The sequence below is a fragment of the Lolium rigidum genome, chromosome 5 (assembly GCF_022539505.1).
Source record: "Lolium rigidum isolate FL_2022 chromosome 5, APGP_CSIRO_Lrig_0.1, whole genome shotgun sequence".
Classification (NCBI taxonomy): Eukaryota; Viridiplantae; Streptophyta; class Magnoliopsida; order Poales; family Poaceae; genus Lolium; species Lolium rigidum.
Window position 1 is genome coordinate 27,406,965 of NC_061512.1, and position 15,708 is coordinate 27,422,672.

The following is a 15,708-nucleotide window of genomic DNA, read 5'->3' on the forward strand; positions in this document are numbered from 1 at the left end:
CCGTAAATTTTGTAGAGTAAGTGGATTGATCACCTTCCGAGAAATTGCATTGAGGAACGCACATAGCTTCACAATGGGTACTCGAACATTTTCCTGCAGAAGCCCCTCAATGCAACCGGAAGTAATTGTGTCATAATCACGTGGCAGTCATGAGACTTTAGGTTTTGAAACTTTTTCTCCGACATGTTTATTATTCCCTTTATATTCGACGAGAAGCCGACGGGACCTTGATGCTACTCGAGACTTCAAAAAAGATCTCCTTCTCCTCTTTGGTAAGAGCATAGTCGGCAGGACCTTGATACTTCTCTCGGATTCAGAGTTGTTTCCTTCGTGGATACTTTGTCTGGTCCTGCCGTGCATCCGGTGTATCTTTTGTCTTCCCATACACGCCCAAGAAGTTTAGCAGGTTCACGCAAAGATTTTTCGTCACGTGCATCACGTCGATTGCAGAGTGAACCTCTAAGAATTTCCAGTAGGGTAGCTCCCAAAATATCGACTTCTTCTTCCACATGGGTACGTGTCCGTCAACATCATGCGGAACAGATTGTCCGCCGGGACCCTTTCCAAAGATCACTTTTAAATCCTTGACCATATCATATATAACTTCCCCATTAGGGCGGGTAGGCTTCGTTCGGTTATCTGCCTCACCTCCGAAATGCTTTCCTCTCTTTCTTACGTGATGTTGTTTTGGAAGAAATCGACGATGCCCCAGGTACACATTCTTGTTTCCCAAATAATTACTATCAGCCTCACCTAAACAGTGTGTGCATGCATTGTATCCCTTGTTTGACTGCCCTGAAATGTTACCAAGAGCAGGCCAATCATTGATGGTTACAAATAACAACGCTCGTAGGTTAAATTCCTTTTGTTCATGCTCATCCCACATAGGTACACCTTCGTCACGCCACAACTCTAAAAGTTCTTCAACCAATGGCCTCGTGTACACATCAATGTCGTTGCCGGGTTGCTTCGGGCCCCGGATGAGCACCGGCATCATAATGAACTTCCGCTTCATGCACAACCAAGGAGGAAGGTTATAGATACATAGAGTCACCGGCCAGGTGCTATGACTGGAGCTCTGCTCCCGAAAGGATTAAAGCCATCTCGTACTTAGACCAAATCTTAAGTTCCTTGCGTCATCCGAAAATGACTTGAACTCTCTCGTCGATTTTTCTCCACCGCGACCCGTCAGCCGGGTGTCTCAAGCATCACATCTTTCTTACGGTCCTCTTTGTGCCATCGCAACAACTTGGCATGCTCTTTGTTCTGGAACAAACGTTTCAACCGTGGTATTATAGGAGCATACCACATCACCTTCGCAGGAACCCTCTTCCTGGGGGTGGACTCACCCTCAACATCGCCAGGGTCATCTCGCCTGATCTTATATCTCAATGCACTACATACCGGGCATGCATTCAAATTCTCATACTCCCCGCGGTAGACGATGCAGTCATTGATGCATGCATGTATCTTCTGCACCTCTAATCCTAGAGGGCAGACAACCTTCTTTGCTTTGTACGTGCTAGAGGGCAACACGTTCTCCCCTGGAAGCATCTTCTTTATTATTTTCAGCAACTTTTCAAATCCCTTGTCGAAGTACCATTCTCTCGCCTTCCACTCGCAGACAATTCCAACGTGGTACCCAGCTTTTTCTCGACCATTTTCGCAATTTGGGTACAACAGTTTGTTGTGATCCTCTAACATTTTCTCCAACTTCAACCTCTCCTTTTCATTTCCGCAGTTCATCTTCGCATCAAGAATGGCCCGACCCAAATCGTCATCCGGGTCATCAAAAATCGGCTCATCGAAAATGAGCTCTTCTTCAGCCTTCGTCTTCCCCCATTCTACTACCACCGTCTTCGATGAATAAGGGATAGTTGTCACTATCCTCTTCTTCTTCGTTGTCTTCCAATATAACCCCTCTTTCTCCGTGCTTGGTCCAACAATTATAGCTGGGCATGAAACCATTCTCCAGCAGGTGGACGTGAAGGGTCTTCGAGGTAGAGTAATCCTTCATATTCTTACAGGAACTACATGGACAATACATGAAACCATTCGACCGCCTGTTTGCCTCAGCCACGTTGAGAAAATAATGCATGCCAGTAATGAACTCGGGATGGCACCGGTCACCGTACATCCATTGTCGACTCATCTGCATTTTATATGTATATCAAAAATCATTAAGTACACAACATCATGGATATATGAGTGACCAACTTAATTAATATTCAAGTTCATCACATAAAACTAAGTTTTTTTTATAAAAAAGAAGAGGCTCACCGAGGTTGTACGGTGCCGGCTAGGGGACGACGCTAGCGATCGACGGCGGTGAGGACGGGGATGATACTAATTAAAACCTACAAAATATACCATAATTTCAGCTCAAATTGATTATAAAAAGTAAAATCCCTAACTTAGGCATTTCATCAAACACCTTGCTAGCACTAGAAAAATAGTACGAGTTAAACTACCAAAGAAATGAGCTAAATTAGGAACGCCGGAAGAAAGGATGATATTGCTAACCCTTGGATAGATGGAGGTCGTTAATCTTGTTAAAATGGTGGAGAAAAATAAAGATTATTGGAGTGTGAGAGGTGGAGAAAAATTTAGAGTGTGAGGAAGAAGAGAAAAATGAGAGCCAGCAGGGGGCTCGGGAAGGGTCTGGGCGATTTGATATAGCTGGGTACCCTTTGGTACCGGTTCGTGCCAAAGGTCCAGCCCGGGCCCCACCACGCGTCTGAATTTTGGCCGAAGACCTTTCGTACCGGTTCCTAACACGAACCGGTACGAAAGCTCCTCACGAACCGGTACCAAATCTCCTCGCCCGCCAGAGCCATTGAACCGGTATAGAGGGAACCGGTACCAATGGCTTAGATGGATGAGAGGTTTTCTACTAGTGCTTCCCAGCTAATCGATCAGAAAAGCAGCAGCAAGGCCTCGAGATTCAGCAAGATGAACGGAATCAGGTACAGCAGGATGGACCGAATCACAGGTCACAGCACGGGATGAACCGAATCAAAGCTCCCTACACACATGCTCAGCGAAAACCACCAAGGATTCAGTGCAGCGTCGTCCTAGCTAGCTAGCGATTCCTCCATGGACGATTTGCTGCACCAAATTAATCACCCGATCGAGCCAAGCGCGCGTGACTATGCATCATCATCTACACGGGCGCACGCCTACGGCCGGGAAAAAGCTAACCGGCGGTCCAAGGAAATGGAGATTCGGCCCTGCAAAAGCAACAACGCATGTACGTACTGGTACTCGTCCAACGCTCGCCATCTCCGGCCAACAGTTGGTGCGGGATCGATCTCCCCCATCTCGGAAAGCGGCAGCAGGATCAAACCAATTCAAACCAGTGGAAGGAAGGCAACGAGAAAACCAGCGAGATCCACAAGCCCACGCACGCGCGCGCAGGGATTCACCGGCGCGCGCGTCTCGAGAAGAGCAGCAGTTCCTCCTACGGATTCAGGAAGCAACAACACCATGGACACGTACGGATTCACCCAGACCAGAGAGCGTGTAGCGCGCGCGTGCTTGGCTACAAGGAGAGGAGGAAGGGAGGGGCGTGAGTGACGGCAGCACGTACCTGGTGCGCGCGAGCGCGAGCGCTCGCCGCCGGCTGGCTGGTCGCCGCCGCCTCCCGCCGCGGCAGCGCCTCCCCCGCCCTCCCGCCCGATTGGGTTGCGTTGTGTTGTGTTGTGTGTGAGGGTGGCCAGCCTTGGGTTTAAAGGCCGGAGAGAGAGAGACGCCCCCGGCCGTCGCGTGTGCTAAACTCTTCCTGCGTGGGAAGATACCCGCACAGTCTCTGACCCGTGGAGCCCACGTCCTTTGGTCCCACCGTGCAGTGAAATAGTATGACCCATCCACCGTGACAAATCACACATTCTCGCCCACCAAGTGTGTTACGCTGTAGTGGTAAAATGAAAAACGTGACGACGCGGTGCTTCAGGGGACAAGAAATTGGAGTTTGTTACACCATGTCGATCGGTGCTGCCTACCTCTAGTTTGTAAAAATTTACTAGTAATAACTATTTTAAGTACTCCGTATCTTGATGTGCAATGAATAATCGGCTAAGTAATGCATGGATTACTATGAAAACTACTTTCCATCACACGCAGGCATGCAACAAACTCTACATGTAAAAAGTTATGGTCGTTTATCTTCACACCGAATTATGGGAGGAACCGGCGTGTCATTTTCCTTCTATTTTCTCTTGATCTTCTTCGCTCGACCCTATCCATTTAAGAAGACCAAACCCAGCAAATCCTTCCAACATCATACTTCTTCTCGAGTTATAGTTTTTATGTCTGGAAACGCGTTTATATGTCCGAGAAAATCTAGAGGAAGCTTTGTCGACGAGCTGTCTGAGCTCCTCCTTGGTAGATTCTACGGAGGGTGGCACCATCCGCCGCGCGGTGTGATCAAGAGGGCCTAGGAAACCAAAAAAAAAAAACGGGGTTGTGCTCTACAATTGCAAGAGAAGGGTTCCGAGATCATTTTTTTAAGATCCTTCCCATTAGTAAAGGACATGCCTGAGCTATTCCCTCCGCTAGTTCTTAAAATGGTCTTGATGTGACTTGTGGCACTACAATCTCCTCTGTCATGTTTCTGTTGCCGTCGTCGGTTACGCAAGTCAACTTTGGGTTTGGCTCTGGTGCAACATTTTCCCGTCGAAGGATCTCAAGGCATGTTACTTTTACGTGGCAATCGATTCTATTCCTCCATATCAAATGTTCTGTTCGGTTCGCCCGTGTTGCCCAAGGAGGAGAGACGGCGCCCTTGCCGATCGAGTTGTGCGCTCGAGCGATCGATCGACCGAGTTATCACTAGGATTTCGAAATTTCAGGAGTGTAACCGCAAGAGAATTTTGTTTCCAGTCGATCGATTTATCTTTGCATCGACTTTATGGACCCAGGGTTATACACCTTACACAAGTCAAAATGGTGCACCATTGTTCAAGCGATCCAAGCAAGTTAGTTAATTATCACCTAGTACTACTACTTTATTCAATAAAAAAATTCTGACCTAATTTATCGATGTGTTTGAGTCGTACCATTCAAAATGAGAAATACACACTTTAAGGCATGGCTGGCGCCTCAAAGGACGAACTGAAGGGTTTGTTACAATGTGTCTGAGCTGGTGTTTTTAGTAATACAGCCGCTCTAGTCAATTTTATTTTTACGGGTGAAATGATAGAGAGCTTAATTGTGGTCAAGTATATTCTTTGAGCGCTGCTATACGTACGACATATTTCGTCCGATACGTGTACGACGGTAGGAGGCAGCGAGCTTCCCACACGCGAGGCAACGGAAGGAAGAATTCACGGGGACGTTTGTGTATGGGCCGGGCCTAGGAACTTGGGATAAGATCCAGTAATCATTTCTTTTTACAAAAGCAGCTACTCCATGTCTTATGCCCTCGCTCGGTCTTGAGCTGTTCTGCCATTGCTACACATGTGTAAGGTGATCTTCATGAGAGGAGCGATTTTTGCAAAGGCACAGAGGGTACGGGACATGTTAGAATTGTAATTAGACACCAACCCTTACCTGTCATGTATCATGTATATGACCCGTATATGTTTGTATTTGTATGATCACATCTATATAAAGTGGAGACCGTGCGGGGCTGTTAATCCATGCACAAAGCTCTAAACCTACTTTTCAATCTTGGTATCAGAGCTGCAGCCGCCGCGAGCCTCCTCCGCCGCCGCTGCAAGATCCGACCGTCGCCGCCGTGAGTTCTCTTCGCCGCCGCCGCGATGACGTCCTCCCTCCAGCTCTCCACTGCTGTCGGGGCCATGGCCTCTTCTTCGTCCGCCTCTGCTCCCGCGGGGATTGCTCCCACGACCGCGGTTCGGTTGGAGGCCGGGAACTTCAACCTCTGGAAGGGCATCCTCCTTCCCAACCTCGCTGGCGCCGGCCTTCATCGCCACCTTGATGCAACCATCGTGGTGCCGGCGAAGACCATCACCACGGGGGAGGGTGACAAGGCCACTACGGTGGCTAACCCCGAGTACGAGCGCTGGTGGATTCAGGACCAGCGCGTCATCGGGCTTCTCCTCGGCTACATGGAGCCCGACATCGCCAACCAGCTCATCGGGCGCGCAACCGCCGCCTCGGTCTGGAAGAGCGTCCATTGAAAGATCGAGATGTCGCCTAGAGGGGGGGGGGTGAATAGGCAATTACAAACTCTTGCGGATTTGTCTTGTAAGAATGCGGAATTAAACTAATGTTTAGTTTACAAGCACAAACCCTAAATATGCTAAGCTCAACTAAGTGTAACAATGACAAGTAGAGCTAAGCAAGATAGGCACAAGATATATGTAGCACAAGTGACAGCAAGATATATGTACTTCAAGCACGATGGCTATCACAAGGAAAGAGAACTCGGGTATAGAAATAACCGAGGCACGCGGAGACGAGGATGTATTCCCGTGTTCCCTTGCTTTGCAACAAGGTACGTCACGTTTGGAGGAGTGGAGGTCCCACGAAGGATTCCCCGCGCCACGAAGGCTCACCCTATTCTCCGAACCACACCCACGAAGGATAATGACCCTTTTCTTATGGTTAGCTTTTCCTCCGCTCCGGAGATGGCAAGCTCCACAACCACTTCACAAGCTCCACGAAGGAGAAGCCCGGGCCTCTTCACAATCTTCTTGAAGAGATCACCGGAGCACCAACCGCCAAGCCAACTAGGAGGTTTCCCTCCAAGAGTAACAAGCTCACGGTCTCTCACTCGAACTAATCGTGGTGGAGAGCTCAACACTATGCAATGATGCAAAGCAAGAACACTAGAGGTGTTCAAGTCCTTCACTCTCAAATCCCACCCAAACAACAAATGCTAGGATGAGATTGGAGAGGAAGAACAATGGGGAAAGTCAACAAAAGACTCCAAGATCTAGATCCCAAGAGATTCCCTCACTTAGAGAAGAAATGGATTGGTGGAAGTGTAGATCTAGATCTCCTCTCTTAGATCCCTCAAGAATGAGCAAGAATGGTTGGAGGAATCAAAGGGGAGAGCAAGTTCTTCAAATGCAATAATTGAGGCGAGAGAATGGGAAGAACTAACTTGCTCAAGGTGGATGAAGAGTTATTTATAGCATGGGAGCAAATAAAACTGTTGGGGGGAAAAGACAGAAAAAACGGGCAGAAAAACGGCCCAGTTGGCCACCAGGCCGGCCGGCCGAAGCCGGCAGCCGGACGAGGCCGGCGTGCAGCCCGGCCGGACCGGCCCGGCAACCGGGCTGAGCAGCAGCCGAGCCGAGCGGCGAATAGCACGGAGGGCGCGCGGCCCGGCCGGGGCAGCAGCGCGGCGGCGAGCGAGGCCGCCCGGTGAGCGCCGGGCGGCGCGGAGGGCAGGCCGCGCGGCGGTGAGGCGGCCCGGTTGGCGTTCCGGCCGGACCGGGGGTAGCGCCGGGCAGGCCGGTCACGGACCGGGCCTGCGACCGGACTTGGGCCAAAAGGCCCCGGGAGGCGGCCCGGATGGCACCAGCGCCGGACCCGGTCGCGGACCGGGTGGGCCGGTGGCTGGGCCGGTCGGCCGGCCGGCTCCCTCCCCTTTTTCTCTTTTTCTTTTTATTCTTTTCTCATCTTTCCTTTTTCTTTAATAACTATTGCTCCCGAACTCCGATTGACATGAAACCAATTTTGTTGGAAAGATAACGACGAATAGAACCCCAACAAAAACTGGAAATATGGAGACTCCTCTCAGAACATTTTAGATGATTTTAGAGAGGGAGTCTCCCACCGTTAAGAAACGGTGAAGACGTCCAAACTCAAAAACGCAATAGAAGATGCATGCGGATTCCGTTTTCGATGAACTTGGGCTTGTTGTAAAGCTAGCAACAAGCTCAAGAACCTCACACAGATAAACACCAAGAAGCAATAAGGATATACAAAGTATGCAAAGGATTGAGCTCCCTAAGACGATGTGATCAAGTTACCCAATCGAAAGCCCCTCTTAATAGTGCGGCTATGTATCCTATAATCCGGTCTCCCATCAACCACCTTGAGACCGGTAAAAGGAAAACCTATCAAGGTCATACCTTTGCCTTGCGCATCCCGGTTGATCTTGATGATAACTCTTCAAGCTCTACACAAGCCGGAATGCCTCACTTGATCATCGTTGCTTCGTGAAGACTCACAAATGCTCCCCCATACACCATGATGGGAAAGCTTCATAGATGTACATCTTCACATGTCCATTATCACCAATGGACGAAAAGCTTCAAGCATGTGATCCACTTGAGATGCACATCTTGAACTTGCCCAAATCAACCTTGTATCTTCTCATACTCACTTAAGATAGAGCATGGCTAATATTGAGTTCCACATAAGAACTCCATTTTCATTTCTTCTTCTTAAGAATTGTGTTTGCTTCAAACAACCTTGCTAGCCAAAGTCTTGTACTGAGAGGGAATGCTTCTCGTGCATCCAAATCCTTGAGCCAAAACCTATGCCATTTGTGTCCACCATACCTACCTACTATGTGGTATTTCTCTGTCATTCCAAAGTAAATTACTTGAGTGCTACCTTTAAAATTTCATTCCTTGTCTTTGCAATATATAGCTCATGGGAAAATAGCCTTAAAAACTATTGTGGTAAAGAATATGTAGCTTATGTATCTTATTTCTCATAAGTTGCTTGTTGAGCGGTAACCATGTTTACGGGGACGCCATCAACTATTACACCTTTGTTGAATATCATGTGAGTTGCTATGCATGTTCGTCTTGTCTGAAGTAAGGGTGATTTATCATGATCAAATGGTTTGAGTATGCATATTGTTAGAGAAGAACTTTGGGCCACCAACCAAAGCCATGTATCATGGAGGAAGTTTCAGTTTGGACATTAATCCTCAATCTCTTATGAGAATATTATCTGTTGATTGAATGCTTATGCATTAAAGAGGAGTCCATTATCTGTTTTCTATGTTGTCCCGGTATGGATGTCCTTAGTTGAGATTTATCAAAAACGAGAAATCAAATACGATCTATCTCCTTGGACCTTTGTACGAGCGGCATAGAGGTACCCCTTTGTGACACTTGGTTGAAACATATGTTATGCAATGATAATCCATGTAAATCCAAGCTAATTAGGACAAGGTGCGAGCACTATTGGTATTCTATGCATGAGGCTTGCAATTTATAGGATGTCTTATGCATAACACATATGAATTATTACTACCGTTGATAAAATTGTTTCTATGTTTTCAAAATAAAAGCTCTAGCACAAAAATAGTAATCCATGCTTCCCCCTGCGAAGGGCCTTTCTTCTACTTTATGTTGAGTCAGTTTACCTACTTCTTTCTATCTTAGAAGCAAACACTTATGTCAACTGTGTGCATTGATTCCTGCATATTTGCTTATTTGCATTCATCATATTACTTTGTGTTGACAATTATCCATGAGATATACATGTTAAAGTTGAAAGCAACTGCTGATACTTATATCTTCCTTGTGTTGCTTCAAAACTTCCTACTAAGAATTTATTGCTTTATGAGTTAACTCATATGCAAGTCTTATTGATGCTTGTCTTGAAAGTACTATTCATGACAAGTCTTTGCTATATGATTCAGTTATTTAGTCATTCTCTTTATCATTGCTTCGAATCACTTCATTCATCTCATATGCTTTACAATAGTATTGATTAAGATTATGATAGCATGTCACTTCAGAAATTATCCTTGTTATTGTTTACCTACTCGAGGGCGAGTAGGAACTAATCTTGGGGATGCTTGATACATCTCAAACATATCTATAATTTCTTATGTTCCATGCTAGTTTTATGACAGTGAAGTGGAGGCCACCGACGGAGCACCGGAAGGAGAATACGAGCTGGTCTACGAAGAACCTGATCTGTCCGGAGGAGTGGAAGGCATGGACTATGGGATAGTCTACGGGCCCGACAACAATGAAGCGGGGGAGTAGCATTTTACCTTAGTATCATAGAGCCGAGCAGCGTAGTAGCTCACCTAAATAAGTTGCTGAGCTCAGTTTACTATTTATGTTGGTTTGTAATGAAACTTAAGTAGTATCTTTGGGTGTTCTCATCGGATCTGTGAGAATACCAACTTGTTAAGACTTTGATTGTAATATAATCTCAAGTGTTATGACCTGCAATGTTTCTGTTGTACCACTCTGAGGGATGTGATATTTGTGAAGAAGTCCCTTCATGAAGATCATATCAACGACTTGTATACTACAACATGCAGTGGTATGCTGGATCGCCGCACACAACATGTAGCATTACATAATGATGATCTTGAGCATGATAGGCATCTCACAAGATCTAAACATGAGGCACAAATTGGAGAAGACAACCATCTAGCTACTGCTATGGACCTACAGTCTAGGGATGAACTACTCACGCATCACTTCGGAGGCGGGCATGGAGATGTAGATGCCTCCGGCGAAGATCTCCCCCTCCGGCAGGGTGTCGGGAAGAGCTTCAGAACCCTCCCGAGTTAGGGTCTGTGATGGCGGCCACGACGGAACTTTTCCTGGATGGAGGCTCGGGTGTTTAGATTTTTTCCGAGATCGTTAATAAATAGGCGGAAGGGAGAGGTCGGTGGAGGCCAGGGTGGCCCACACCTCCCCTAGGCGCGGGCCACACCCAGGCCACACCATGGGGTGGTCTAGCCCCCCTGTGGCTCCTCTTCGACTCCCCTTCGGACTTCGTCTTCGTTATGGTAAAATAATAACTTCGACTTTTGTTTCGTCCAATTCCGAGAATATTTCATGTACAACTTTTCTGAAATGCAAAAATAGCAGAAAACAGGGAACTGGCACTGTGGCATCTTGTTAATAGGTTAGTGCCAGAAAATGTATAAAAGTGCAACGCAGTATAGATAAAACATATTGGAATTGGCGTAAAATAAGCATGAAACATCAAAAATTATAGATATGTTTACGACGTGCTCTTTTATGTTTACAAAATACACAAGTATTAATATTTCCGGTTAATACAATTATAGCATGAGATGCAAATATTTATCATAAACATAAAGATATAATAATAACCATTTTATTATTGCCTCTTGGGCATATCTCCAACAACTCCTCCTTAATGGTAGTCTTACTCTGCCTCTTCTCTGCCCTCGCCGATCTCCTCTCCGCCTACTTCTGGTCCCATAACGCTGGCTCAAATTCCACGTGCTCGGGGTGGTCTCTCGGTCTCAGCCATTGCGCCATAAACCGCTCGTCCTCCTCGGTGATGGCAATCCACCGCTGCCCCTGGTGGAGGCACCGCGAGTCTGCCTGTGACACAAATTGCCGCTGCGGAGCGTGACTGTCGACTTCCGCCATAGACATCACCTCCTGGAAGTTCACGTCTTGGCGTGGAAGACCAAACCTCCATGCCGCAGCGTCGTATGAGTGGGTAGCCTCCACCCTGGCGTTGAAGGTACCGAGCCACACGCGCTGTCCGCGGCGGAGATTTCTGCAGTGTGATGCCCCCCCCTGGCTTCAAACGGACACCCACATAGCCCGTGGAGCTCTGATTGGCACAGGGACAAAGAGGCATCTCGACGGCAACAGGGGATCGGAGGGGCTTTGGCGGTGATGACGTGGGAGAACTGCTGGGTTGGGTGTGTTTTATGTTCGAGACGAGACACACACAACTATATATAGGGACGCGATGGTGGGAAAAAATGGTGCGAAGAGAAAGGCGGGAAGAGAAAAAGATGGGAAAGCAATCTTTGCCATGTATGGGACAAAGGAACACGGCAAAGACCGACCTTTGTCGTGTTCCTTTGCGATGCACACGGCAAAGGTGCAGAACTCCGTGTTCTTTTCCTGTGCACACGACAAAGGTATGGGTAGGAATATTTTGGCAGGAAATTCATCACGGGTGGGAACTGACGGCAACGTGGCCCTATTGTTTTACCGTGTTTCCGTTAAAGACACACCAGAAAGATCAGCCATTGTAACAACCCTGTCAAAAGAGGACACGATACGGTGGGGACCCCCCCCCCCCGGGCCTCGTGTCACGCATATTGCCATGCCGGCGAGCTTTGTCGTGTGCCACCTCCAAATTTGCCATGCTTTTTTGCTTTGTCGTGTGCCTTGTCTGTGTTTTCCATGTCTTTGTCTTTGCCATGTTCTTTTATTTCATCTGCCGTGTTATCTATGTTCGCCATGCTCCTTTTTGTACACGCACAAAAGAAATTCCAATGTTTCAGCGTGCTTGCGTTGAGCTAAACAGCTAATTCGTGTCTGGCGGAGGTACAGAGCGTTTCATCATGGAAGAACACAGATAGACGTTTCCAATTGTAGGACTGCTTTACACGCTGGCCACTGGCTGCTCGATCTCATCGTTTTCATGTGCAATCGCCACCTGAGCCGGTTTGACTGTCACTGCTTACCGCTGCCTTTTCCTGCCGGAGCCGGAGGGGATGTTGGCCGTGGTGGAGCTGGACTCGCTGCCGGAGGTGGGCATGTTCCTTGTCGTAGACGACCTCAGGACTATGGTCAGCTTACTCGGCGTCTTGTTGGATGCCACCATGGTCGGCGTCGGCTTGCTGGGGGTCTTGTTGGATGCCACCATGATCGGCGTCTGCTTGCTGGGGGTCTTGTTCGATGACAGTGCCAGGCGGCTGGACCGGCGGGGTGGCACGCCCTTGCCGGAGGAGACGCCCGGGGTGCCGCTGGTGGTGGCGTCCTACGGGGCCGGGGCTGTAGCTCGCCTGGCACGCTCTGACCGGCGGTGCTGTCAGGGTCTGGCGATGGGGAGCGCTCGTCGCTAGCATAATTGACGCTGCCACCATGATGATCGTCGTCCTCCTCCTCGTCGTCACCATCGTCCTCCTCCTCGGACTCCTCGTTCTCCTCCTCTTGGTCGGGCACTAAAGGATCCTGTATCTCCTGACCTGCCATGGGCGGTAGCTCCTCTTGGCCGGGCATCAAAGGCGGTATCCCCTGATCACCTTGCACCATCTGCAACCCTTGCTCGACGTCAACAAGGGGCTCTATCACGGGCAGGTGGGCAAGGAGCTCCTGCTCAAAATCTTCACTGCCGTGGTACATGTTGGGGAGCCCGTAGAAGGTCTTGATGCACAGCTGAAGTACCGAGAAGCTTAGGCCAATCAAGTTCTGAATCTGCAAAAAAATACAGTCCGCGCGTGAGATCGAATCGATGTGCAGAAAAGAAATACAGTACTGTACAAGAAGGGGCAGCGCGCAGTAGGGACCAAAAGGAAGTAAAGTTGCGTGCGTACAAGCATAAAGCCGTTGTACAGGATGAAGCCCCTTGCACACCAGAGAAGACCATGTATTGCGCTGAAGCCCAGAATTGCCCGGTGGGGGAGCAACTCTTCGCCCGTGTTCTCCATCTGCGGCAGAGCCGTAGGAGTATCAGCAATGCACCTACTCGATCGGGGTGCAGTAGAGGGCAGAACAGAAGAGAGAGCAGGTAGGTAGTACTTACCAAGAAAATGAAGGTGAAAAGAGGCGCGGCCGCGGCGACCATGCCGGCGACCGTGCACAAGACCTGGTAGCAGCCCAGGTGGATGTGGAAGACGCCGAACACAGACGTCAGGGCAAGATAGATGACGGCAACGCAGATTGGTCCGCCCAGGGCTCGCCTCCTCTCGGCCGGCGTGCACAGCCAAAAGAACACCAGCAGCCCCGGGATCTGACACCCGCCTCCCCACAAGTTGAGGCGAAGCGGCTCAACCAGAGCCTCCGTCCACCCAAAGAGCAGCCAGGATGCATTGCCCACAAGAGCGCTGACGGTTGGTTCCGGCCTGCGCCCAGCTGCGCCGAGGTCACGCTTCCTCCAGGCCGTGATCGGCCCAACGCTGCATTCACAAGATCATGCCTCATTAGGAATGTACGATGCACAGATGATCGATTATACAGCGAAACAGGGTGTGTGCGTGCGTCCTACAGCGCGAACAGGGGCACGATCCCGGCCGTAAGAATGCAGATCCAGTCGAACGTGCTGTAGTGCAGAGGGTCTCCATAGTGCAGCAGGGCTCCGTCCATTGCGCGCGTCACCTGACCAGCATAATTGATGGTGCAGTTAGCAGAGACAGTATTTCATCAGAAGAATTGAAGCAGATTGATTAAAGCAAGTTGAGTTGATTAAAGCAATGTTGATGAAACAAAGCTACTGCATGCATGCCAACCCCGGCCGCGAATCCATCTAGCGAAAATGCATCTATACGTACTACCTTCTCCACAGCAAGAACACCATCGATCAATTGCAACACAAGAAAATATTAGTTCAGACTTCAGAGTTCAGACCCATGCATAGAGAGATGATGCATGCTTCCAATCCGAGGTCCCGGCCAATGATTCATGCAGTAAACAAAGGGACACACATATGCGCGCGGGCGACGCGCGCCGCATGGAATCATGGATGCAAATCAGTCTTGAAGACGTCATCTCTAGCTATGCGTAGGATCTCTCCCTCTCAGCTAATCGATCATCAGAAAAGCAGCAGAAGACCTCGAGATTCACACCACGGGATCGATGAACAGAATCACAGTAGGATGAACCGAATCAAAGCCCCCTACGTACACGTGCCCAGCGAAAAGCAACAAGGATTCGGTGCAGCGTCGTCCTAGCTAGCTAGCGATTCCTCCATGGACGATTTGGTGCACCAAATTAATCACCCGATCGAGCCAAGCGCGCGCGCGTGCGTGACTATGCATCATCATCTACACGCGCGCGTGCGCGCCTACGGTCGGGAAATGGAGATTCGGCCCTGCAGAAGCAACGAATGTACGCGCGCTCGCCATCTCCGGCCAACAGTTGGTGCGGGATCGATCTCCCCCACCGGAAAGCGGCAGCAGGATCAGACCAATTCAAACCAGCGGGAGGAAGGCGACGAGAAAACCAGCGGGATCCACAAGCCCACGCGCGCACGCAGGGATTCACCGGCGCGCGCGCGTCTCGAGAAGAGCAGCAGTTCGTCCTACGTACGGATTCAGGAAGCAACAACACCATGGAAGTACGGATTCACCCAGACCAGAGAGCGTGTAGCGCGCGCGCGCGTGTTGCAAGGAGAGGAGGAAGGGAGGGGCGTGAGTGACGGCAGCACGTACCTGGTGCGCGCGCGCGCTCGCCGCCGGCTGGCTGGTCGCCGCCGCCTCCCGCCTCCCGCCGCGGCAGCGCCTCCCGCCTCCCGCCGCGGCAGCGCCTCCCGCCTCCCGCCCTCCCGCCCGATTGGGTTGTGTTGCGTTGTGTTGTGTGTGAGGGTGGCCAGCCTTGGGTTTAAAGGCCGGAGAGAGAGACCCCCGGCCGTCTCGTGTGCGAAACTCTGCCTGCGTGGATACCCGCACAGTCCCTGACCCCTGGAGCCCACGTCCTTTGGACCCACCATGCAGTGAAAGAGTAGGTTCCATTCACCGTGACAAATCACACCTTCTCGCCCACCAAGTGCGTTACGCTGTAGTGGTAAAACGAAAAACGTGACGGCGCGGTGCTTCAGGGGGGTGCTGTATGCCGACCTGGTCGGCACGGACCAGGCGCCGCACACCCCCCCAGACAGATGGTTTGGGCTGGCCCAATATTTCCGTTCACGTTTTTTTTTCCAGTTTTTTCCTTTTCTTTTTCTGTCTTTTCTTTTTACGTTTTTTAAAAGCTAAAAATATTTATAATGTGAAGTTTTACAATTTTGTTTTTAAAAAATATTTTTTTCGAAAATTCGTTATTTTTTTCTAAATATTTTCAAATTTAGAACATTTTGTCCAAAATTTTAATT